Here is an 11,831-nt window from a genome sequence, read left to right as displayed (position 1 = left end):
TTTTTGTTAATACCATGGCCAAAATAGCCATCGCTTTTTCAGCCATTTGAAGGTAATTTCAGCTATTTGAAGAGCTCTTTTCAACTTGATATAGGGTATATTATTTAACTTAAGTGGACTGTTGAGCTTAAAACTTATAGCAAAACGTCTGTATATGCCCTCAACTGTTATTTCATCATCATCATCATAATCATCATCATCATCATCATCATCGTCATCATCATCATCATAATCATCATCATCATCATCATCATAATCATCATCATCATCATCATCATCATCATCATTATCATCATCATCATCATCATCATTATCATCATCATCATCATCATTAACAATCCATATTCAGCTATTGACCACAATTCTCAGAATGAGAGGGGTTAGGCCTTAGTCCACCATGCAGGCCCAATGCTGATTGGCAGACTTCAAACCAAGAAAATTCTCAAGCATGCAGGTTTCCTCACGATGTTTTCTCTTCGCACTTTGAGACAAGTGCTATTTTATTTCTTAAAATTAAATATGACTTAAAATGTATTATTTAATTAAACTAAAAAATAATTGACCTTAGACCTAACCATAAAGCTGCCTTTAATCTAAAAATATACATACAAAAAGCTTTAAAACAACTTTTAATTTTGATAGATTAAGTATTGAGTGTGTCGGTGTGTACATAATAGCTATGTTGTATGTTTGTGTTCAAACGTTTCTTAAAAACTACTGATCCAATTCCGATTCCCTTATTCAAATTGAATTCATTAGGTACTAGCGGACGCCCGCGACTTCGTCCGCGTGAAACTCGATGTAAACCTACGAACGCTACCCTACCCCTACCCTACCCCTAAACCTACCCCTACCCTACCCCTACCCTACCCTACCCTACCCCTACCCCGTTTTATAATTATTATTAATATGAACTTTATGCAATAACAATAAACCTCAAATTTACTACGTTTTAGTTAGAAAACATTTGTATTGGAAAAAGAAAATGGCTATTTTTATGATTTTTCCGGCAAATATTCGAATTTTTTTCGCCGTAAAAACCATCCCAGAACTTCAACGAACATTTTAAAAAAAGATTTGGCCAAATTGGTCCAGGCGTTGTTGAGTTATGCGCTTACCAACGCATTTTGCAATTCATTTTTATATTATAAGATTAGCTGACGCTGCGCGGTTTCACCCGCGTGGTTCTCGTTTCCTTAAGAATAAGGGGATAATAGCCTATAGCTTTCGTCGATAAATGGGCTATCTAACACCGAAAGAATTTTCAAATGGTACTAGTAGTTCCTGATATTAGCGCGTTCAAACAAACAAGCTTTATAATATTATTAGTATAGATTCAAATATTTAAAGTGCACAAGTGTATGCATTACCACAGAATATGCACTCTATCGGTACAATAGAGTCGTATTACAATTTTCACTATATAACAATTCTTATTCAACAACACTGGTATTTCGTTCATATAAAAATTCTGTTCATTCATATTAATTAGAAGATAAATATTAATGTTGTTTATTTAATGAGCATAAACAACAAACAGCTGAGTGAGTTTACATAATGCGAGATGTGGGCCACTTGATCATAATGCTTCGCGTAGGCGGCTATTGCATTACGTTTTGCAATACATGCATCATCATCAAAGTATCCATCATCAGATTATGGTTACGTTTGTTTTAAACTTCATCTCTTTAACAATATATTTATTTATTCACAAGTAGACTTCGTCCGCATGAAAATCGATATGAACTTTCACCATTTTCACCCTCTTGTACTCGTAATATTTTCGCATGTTTTATATATTATACCCAATAAATATATAAAACATGTGACAATCATCTTATCATTTTACAAAAATATAACTCTTAACATGATCGATTTTATATTTAAATTTAAATAAACATCAACCCCTTTTTTAATCCTTTAGGGGTTAGGGAAAAAATCTTGATTTACATTTTTTTTATGATTTTTCTGGTAGGTAGTACACATATCATTTTTTACAAATGTAACTTAAAAAGTAAATTAAAGTAAACTGTATACAAACATTCAACCCCTATTTCACCCACTTCTGATTTTATTTTCGCGACAAATAATACCATTTAACCTTCTTTGCATTATGGTCTCAAATTGTTCCTAATTGTCCGACAGGGTTACCGACAAAGTACAAATACACTCTGGCATAGAAGGAAAAGTTCTTTCAAAAATAAATTGAAAACGTTCTTATTTTGCAAAAATTAAGGAATATTCTGTTTGCAATGCAGTCTGTATTGCAAACGAATGAGAATTTTCCAGAACATTTAACATTTAAGGTTAACACCCACTGATGCAAATCCGAAACGACGCTAAACTTGAATTGTGATGCCTTGCGGAAATACACACGAATAATACGAACATCAGAAGAACATAATATTATTATGTCTTTTAGACTGTCTTGTCTTGGCTGAGGATGCTCCCAGTATCAATAAAATGTGACTTTAAAGTAAATGCACTCCATAGTTGTCTGGTTTATCTTGAGATCTATTTGTTTTTAACAACAAACAAATAATCTGATTTACTTTCTGTGATGCGTTTAATTTCTAAAAACCGAACTAAAAGATTATCAAAGTTTTTTTTGTTAATACATGGCTTTTGTATTAATCGAATAGAAAATTATTTTCTCTCTTTCTTTTCAAAACTGCTTGGTGCGGTTTTAAGCCGCTGTACCACGAATCAATGAGCATCGACCTTTAAGCATTAATTAATTAAATGGCGGAATGGGTTCATTTAATGACATAATGGGATGAATATTCATTCAATTGCATTAGAATACATGTCAGGTTAAAAAAAAACTAGAAACTGCTCGCACTTGTTTGCATAATGGCCTCTTAACACGCAATGCGAGAGACTCGCACATGGAGTGTGTGTACAGAAGCTTCATAGACTGCGCAATTAACCGACGTAAATAAAACGAGATTTCTGTTTATGAGATCTCATCTTGTTAAAGTCATTATAATCTGGATAAGTTTATTTATCAAACCCCGACGCAAAACCGATGAGGTGTTAGTTTGACGTGTCTATCTGTGTGTGTGTATGGGTGTGTCTGTTCCATCGTAGCTCCCGTACGTATGAACCGATTTTATTTGTTTTTTTTTTTGATAGGATAGATTATTTATGAAAATCGGTCCAAAATTTCCACCATCACTAAATGGCGGATTACATATTTTTTCACAAGTTCCTCAGTATGGGTATCAAAAGGGCTAGTAGAAAATACAATAAGACAAATTTCAAATCCACATTATTTCGAATTACATTTTTTGTTGAGTGCTTTTAAATTTTAAATTCATTATTTATAGAGCACTGCAGAGCACAGTATTGTTTGTCTGTTACACCTATAGGAGAGTTTTTGGACCTTAGACGTTGATAGGAATAGAAATGTGCTTGAATCTGGCATTGTGTATTTTAACATCCACATACCCCCTCCACTTAAGAGAGGGGATATGGAGATATCCATACCCTTGGTATTACCCAAAGAAACACTGCGATTCTATTTGAAGAAAACAGGCATGGTAGTATCTCTATCAATAATAATAATTACCTCTAATATGCCGCACAACTACAGCTGATTAAACTGAATTATACCTGTATGACTATGTTGTCATAATAGATTGCCAATAATTGAGCAATTCAATTGTCTATGTAAGCGTATCTTGGGCCGCTGAAAATATAAGAACGTGTTATAGTAATTAATTGGTATGATCATCTCGTCATATCATTAAACTATTGCCTAACAGATTCTTGTTAAAAAATAATAACAATGGTGTTGGATACTTCCGTATAGACTACCGAGATGATTAATAGATTTATTACCTACATATCAAAGAAGCCTACTTATCAACTTTAACCCCTTGACAGCATTACAGGTCCAAACCAAGCTAACATTTTACTCTGCAACTTTTTAGTCACTGGCACCAGTTTCAGGCTTCCTCCTTAAATTGTAAATCGATTGGGAGAGAACATACGTCCGGACGTCCGATCTTCACGCACAAAAGCAGCCCCCCTAGCCAATGTCAATGTATGGGAGTGCAAGATCTTGATCACGTGACCTGTAGATAACAAATGTCATTCCCATACATCTTTCTAGTTTTCGAAGCGTTAGCGATCGTAGAAAGAGAATCGACGTGTCACTTGGCTAGGGAGGCAGGTAAGGGTCATTGAGTTTTTTTTTTGCTGCTGGTGGGAGGCTACGGCCGTGGCTAGTTACCACCGTATCGGCAAAGACGTACCACCAAGCGATTTAGCGTTGCGGTTCGATGTCGTGTAGAAACCGAAAGGGGCGTGGATTTTCATCCTTATCCTAACAAGTCAGCCCGCTTCCATTTTAAATTGCATCATCACCATCAGGTGAGATTGTAGTCAAGAGCTAACATGTAAAGAATATAAAAAAATATCCATTTGCCTTTGCTCCTACAAAAAAGCGAACTTACATTCACATTTATACACTAATATTATATTAGTGAGGATTATTAATGTACGCTGAAAGTATCACATAAGATGCGCGAAATTGTATACGATTCGGTTCGTTACTCAACACAGCCGCCCCGTCTGGGATGATCTGATCAATGGGGCCATTGAACTAGAGTTTTCGTTTATTTTTTTTAGAAATAAAATGCCCACTATATTGGTCTAATTCGCAGCTGACTGTTGACTACACAAGTGTTGTTTGTCTATACTAATATTATAAAGAGGTAAAGTTTGTAAGTTTGTCACATTCATTAAATGGGGTTATCTTCGGAACTACTGGTCCGGTTTCAAAAAATCTTTCACCAGTAGAATGCTACATTATCGGGGAGTGCTATAGGCTATATTTTATATTAGTATGATATATATTCGCCGAGTTAACACAGTTTTTGTCATACAGGTCGGACCGAAAATCCTAAGCAGACTTATTCGCATGCGCTGCCTTAACCATTGTGTAAAATTTAAATTAATATATGGAGGCTTTATGTATCTTTAAAAGTTCTACAAAAAAATCCGCGACACCGAATATCTATCTTCTATATATTAGCAGATATAGTACCTTTTGTGTTTTAAAAAATATTAATTTTTTGTACTTAGGTTTACGTCATTATTTATAGAACTAAACGTTAATCCTTATTAAAATAAATTATTTAATAATTACAAGGATATTATGGAGATAAGATTTGCCCTTTACAGTATGTTAATTACTTAAATAGTTTCGGAGATAATACAAACTAAAAGACGCAGAAATTCCGCTATATGACGCCTCGCGCTTTCATTTACGTAGTTCCCGTTCCCGTGTGAATATAGGGATCAGACATAGCCTTTGACACTCGCAAATAACGCAGCTTTCTATTGGTAAAACAATTTTCCAAATCGGTCCAGTAGATCCAGAGATACAACAACTCCTCTCCTACAACCATACAAACTGTACCTCTTTATATTATTAGCATAGAAGTGTCTATTTCCCTTGGTCATCGTACCACTCTCGAAGGGCTGGACCGATTTTGCTAAGGGTAGGAGTAAGATAGAGAATTTATAGAGTAGGGTAGGGTACGGGTAGGAAAGCGTAGGGGTAGTGTAGGGGTAGGGTAGGGGTAGAGGTAGGGTAGAGGTAGGATAGGTGTGAGATAGGGGTACAGGTGGGATAGGGGTAGGGAAGGGATAGGGTACGGGGAGGGTAGGGGTAGGATGGGGGTAGGGAATAGGTAAGGTAGGAGTAGGGTAGGGGTAGGTTTGGGGTAGGGTAGAGGTAGGGTGGGAGTAGGAGTAGGAGTAGGGTAGAGGTAGGGATAGTAGTAAAGTTGACATCGAAATTTACGCGGACGAAGTCGCGGGCGTCCGCTAGTATTTTATATTAAACTATCAAAAACTCGGAACTTAGTCCACTTACAAGCTTTTTAACCAATATTCAGATATGTACTTTGAATACTATTGATTTCTTCAAAAAAACATCGAAAGGTTGTATGGAATTATCATGTCCTTTTATACATTTTGGTGAAGATTGTTAATTTATAATTGTTTTCTCAACAATATGTCCAATCATACTACTTTTGTAAAAAAACTGCCCATTGAAACTGGCCCTTAAGTGTGAGAAACGATTACAAAACGAACATTTTGATGTAACAGACCATAAATTGTATACGATCATTGCTGTTGGAACAACAACATAATTATACATTAATCGATTGAAAATCGATTGTATTCAAGAATAATAATCACGTTTACCTATACCATGGTTACCTACTTCCAAGGTCGACATTTGTATCAAATATATTTCGCGCTGCGCTGTGCCGCCAACAACTTGCACATCGCACCCATGTGCACGCTGTAGGCGGGTGCGCACGCCGCGGCCTGCTGCACCTCGGTTGCGCGCCTTTCACTTATAAGGCGCGAGTATTGAGACGTGCTTCGAGCTCACTTTTTGTTTTTTTTAACATACACACTTTTTTTTGTTGGTAAACAGTGCACATCGAGTAGGGCTTTAGTAATACTTATGTTAAAGAAGACTAAATGTATAGAATTGTAAAATAACTAATAGACTTTATAATATACTTCACATTATATATTTTACTCTTACAATGATATAATCATTAAACAAACAAGCCCAATAACATATAGTATATAGGTATAGTCGCCTATACAGCATACCCTATGTACGTCTCAATACACTCACAGCTAAATTAGAAAGTTGCGCACTAAAGGTGCGCACCAAAAACGTGACACTTTTTCGTTAGTTCAGTTGGTTTTACCCCTCGGATTTTTCTCATACCGGGCGCCTTATATATAAAAAATCGATTCTTAAGGAGTAAACTCCAATACTAAAGCGGAGATGTTGAATGATTGACTTTTTTTGGGCGTGTCTTGCATGTAATCGGCTTGCTTTGCTTTATTACTATAATTAATGATTACAAATCTATTGACATTTCATTCATTCAAATCGGTCTAGTAATTTAGGTGGAAAATACAATCATACTACATAGATAGCATGGATTATCAAAATCATTACCCTTCCTTTTGTCTTCGCCGTAGGTATGGTAAAAAATTAACCCGAACATGAATAATCGCCAATTTAGTGGACATTCACAGTGAGTCACAAAATAGAAAGTGGCCTCTGACGACATCGCAGGGTCTCGAACCAAATTTAGACAATATCAATACCTATAACACAAGTACGTATGATCGAATATTATAATAACCATGCAAAGGATACAGCGCGTCTGTACGTTGGTTGAGACAAAATCTGTTATTAAATTGACTATAAAACTAAAACAGACTTTCGACTCAACGCCCGTTACCGCAAGTAGTAGTTAGGGCTTCTAATGTTACCTGTGTTCACAAAAGTTACTTATATACGGCTCACTGCTAAGCTCGAGTCTTCTCTCGGAATGAGTTGGGTTAGGTCAATAGTCCACCACGCTGGTCCAATGCGGATTGGCAGACTTCACAAAAGTTATTGACAGATAAACTTTGGACAACAAAGAAGAGTCATATAGTGACAGTACGCCGCCACTTAGCAGATAAAGTCGATTGCCATGCGTTTGACTATTTACATACCCAGACCTATGATGATAGCCTATTGAACGAGGGCTACTTAATTATGTAGGCAGAAAGTTTGATATACCCCACCCTTAGGTGAGAATGATAGCCAAATATGGAGCGTGGTGGCTTTGAAAGGTATCAGGTCTAAGTCGAGATGGTAATTGAAAAAAAATAACACATACAGTGTTCAAAGGAAATGAGTAAGTAGATAAAACAAAACTGAATGACCAGGTGATGAACGAATTCATTGCCCAGTGGTTAGCTTACGAGTAGGTATGTGACGTTGGGAAGTTGGTATTTAAGTAGGGTTGGGGTTTGGGTATAATCGGATTCTTACATTTTAAGTTTAGATTTTAAACCAATAAACTTGCTTAAAATCCACAACGAATGAATCCAAGCGGTAGAACTAGTCAAAATTATATACGCAGGACAAATATATTTGGCGATTTGCAATGGCGTTGGCTTGCTGCTTGGAAACAGGATGTGTTGCAACTTTGTTACGGGAAATGTTTTGTAATACATTAATGGAAGACTAACCCTAATATAGTCATTACTAGCGGACGCCCGTGGTTTCGTCCGTATTAAATTCTATTTATGAATAACTTTTTTTCGACCTCATTTTAACAAAACCTGGAGGCTAAAGCTAAGCTTAATTCGTGAGCTATCAGACGTCCGACCAGCCCCGGATCTTCAAAATTTTTTAGGTGGGGCAAAAACTGAGAAATGCCGCCCCCAGATACTTGTTGTTTGAAGTTGACAAATCCTGTAAATCTGATAGTTAAAACTCTAAATATTAAATTTTAAAACTGCAAGTATACTATGCACAAAAATTAAGGGAGCAGAAAAAAAATCCAAATTTTTGGGGGATTTTCAACAGGCTGTAACTTATACAAAAATGGTCGAACAGCAAAAAAAAAAAGCCAATTGTAGCTCTAAGTGTTTAGTTTTTGGATCTGAGTTTGAAATTTTTTTTTTGAGAATATTTTTCGAGTAATCATAAGAAAACCACCGAAAAAAAATTTTCGAAATTTTTTTGGTTTTTTTTTTAATCTACGGACGTGGAAAAAATTTTTTCGACTCAACCTCCATATAGACCGGATAGCTTGTTTATTCAGATTTATTTTCGTTTTTTTTTAAAACTCGATATTTTCGAGCATTTCTCGCTGAGATATCGATGTTTGAATGGAAAAAGATCATTTTGTCTTTGATTACCAATATCTCAGCAACCAATGATCGCACAGAAATTTTGAGATTGGTTTTAAAAACTTGAATAAATTCTCTACAAGGATTGGCAATTGAATTTTGAAAAAAAAAATTTTTTTCAATCATTACATGAATTTGAAAAAGCATCCAAAAAAGGGCTTTTTGTCGTTTTTTGGAAAATCAAGCGCCCAATCAAAAATATTACGGAAACCACTGACGTTAAGTGTGCCTTTTACTGTTCAATATACCCACAAAAACCCTACAAAGTTTCAATTCAATCCAGCCAACCGTTTTTTTCCCACTTGATCGAATTTTTGAAAAAATTAAAGGAGCAAGAATTTCGCTCTGAAAATGTCATAATTTTTATCAAAAATGAAAAAAATTTTTTTTTTCATTTTTTGAAAAAAAAATTGATTTTTTTCTGCTCCCTTAATTTTTGTGCATAGTATATATAGAAATGTAAAATTTATTATTTGACTACGTAATATTTCTATTTTTGCGTTCGAAGCGCCGTTTTTATACTTAATTCAGATTATAAAAGTAGTTAAGCCTATTTATTTACAGATGTATAGAAATAAACGTGTAAGATATTCGTACGACATATACTTTTTGTATGCTGTGACTACTGTGTAATAAGTAAAATTATATTTGGTATTAAGATATATTATAGCCTGGACCAACACAAAGACTACTTTTTATCCCGGAAAAATCCATTTTCGAGAGATTTGTCAAAAACTAAATTCCGCGCGGGCGAAGTCGCGGGCGTCCGCTAGTTTGTAAAATATTTTGTACTAACTGACGCCTGCGTGGTTCCCGTTCCCGTAGGAATACGGGGATAAAATATAGCCTATAGCCTTCATCGATAAATGGGCTATCTAACACTGAAAGAATTTTTCAAATCGAACCAGTAGTTACTCAGATTAGCGCGTTCAATCAAACAAACAAAACAAAAAAACTTCAGCTTTATAATATTAGTATAGATGAGTTCATATAATTTTGTTGGTGGTGCAAATAAATAAATAAAAAATAAGAGATAGAAACCGTTAGCCTTTTCTATATCACCAAATAAAAGCGGACCTTGCTCTTTAAAAACGTAAAGTTTCTGGCATAATTCAACGGCGCTTAAATCGCGCTCGTATTTTCGAGTCAGATCTGCTCCATACTTTTGCAGTTCAATCGACATTTTCAAAATATTAGTACCATTAAAAAAAGTAAACGTATTTTGAACCATGCCTACGCGCCTCGCGAAATGTAGGTAATGTTCGGGTAGCGTAGCACGTCTTACCATATGTTTTCTGTGGTCTTACTCCGCGCTCTGGGTCGGTATTTAGTTATCGGTTGAGTTTTTGGTCAAGAAATATCTGTACTTGTGCTATTATTTGTTCCGTAGGCATGTTAAGTAAATGATGAGTTGTCCATTAGTCGATAAAGTGTGAATTTGGCCGCCCCCTAAACATGCCGCCCGGGGCATAGGCCCCGGCTTGCCCCCCCCTAGATCCGGCGCTGCGTCCGACTATCTATTTAAAAAAAAATCTCGTACTGGGCTGGGATAAGATAATCCGTGATAGCCCAGTAGATAATATTATTTACCTCTACCTTCGATTCCGAGAGCATAGGTCTGAATCCGGTCCAGGGCACGCAAACGATGAAGGAAAAACATCGTAAGGAAACCTACATACCTGAGAATTTTCTTAATTCCCTACGTGTGTGAAGTCTGCCAATCCGCATTGGACCAGCGCATTCTGAGAGGAGACTCGTGTTTTAACATTGAGCCGAATATGGGTTGTTTATGATGACCATTGACCATAAATAAGTATATGAAAAAACTGGCAACAGAAATTACTTTTATTGAATGAGAAAGTCATAAATGTAGGCATTTTCAATGTTCTCGCACTCGAACCCAAAAAAAAATACATATTGTCTATTATATTACAACAAATATTTTGATACCAATTATACTGTGAGGTGAAAGAGTTAGAGGTAAAGTAAAAACTGAAGATATTTTTCGGGATCTGCCGCTAGTCTATTGCCCACTTTAATAAGTGCTTTATGTACTGTGGACCTCAACTAATTTTAATAGATACAGGGCACGCTACATCACCGCTCAGGTACCTTAGCTACTTATTATTTTGTATATTCCCATAAAAACATAATATTATTATGATTTTCCTCACTACATTACAACACATCGTTAGGTCGTGTAACCATGAAAATAATAATAATGACGAAGTCCCCAAATCACCTACTTGCGTTTGTTTATATACCGACTTTAAAAATTGCGGAGGATTCATTTTAAATTTCCTAAAATATCCTAATGGTGCACTGTAGGCCGTATTCCTATCCTTTAGGAATATAATTCATCATCATCATTAATAACCCATATTTGGCTCACTGTTGAGCACAAGTCTACTCTCAGAATGAAAAAAAACACCATATTAATATTATACTGATGATATGATTATTGTTTATGGATTCTTACTCCACTTTACCGATTACCCTTTTTACATTTAAACTACGAAGGTAACCAAATTTAAAAAAAAAGTTTTCAACACACTCGTACATGTTAGGTATTCAGAGAACGGTAATAATAATTATAAGATTATTATAGAGATTATAACAAAAACTGCCACAGCGTATGAGCATCGGAGTCAAGGTTCGTTCTGCTCATCAGGTGGGCGCGGATGGCGTGAAGGCATTGACAGACGACAAGCGGACATTTTGGAAGGGATAATGTTACTTGGCCGTGGTAGGTCGAGCGAGTAATTGTGTATTTGATTTTTTTATTGTGTATATTAAAAGAATGCTAACAGTAGAGCAGTTTTGGAGAAACGAGGACATCTTTGCAGCACTGCCGTGGATCGCTCAAAAACATCATGTTACTTATATACAGGATGTCCCGTAATTAATGGATAAAACGCAAATAAAACGCAGATACGCCGCCGAATCGTCTAAAACTAATTTGAATGATTTTCCAAAAATATGCTTTAATCCGAAAATATTAATTAAAATCAGATTTTCAAAATCTTAATTCAAGCTACTGCATTATAAAAACTGATTCAAGACAAAAGGGTTTTTGTAGGTATGTATATAAT

Source organism: Bicyclus anynana, chromosome 8 (assembly GCF_947172395.1).
Source record: "Bicyclus anynana chromosome 8, ilBicAnyn1.1, whole genome shotgun sequence".
NCBI lineage: Eukaryota > Metazoa > Arthropoda > Insecta > Lepidoptera > Nymphalidae > Bicyclus > Bicyclus anynana.
The sequence above is the reverse complement of the archived record's forward strand: the minus strand, read 5'-3'. Positions refer to the sequence as shown.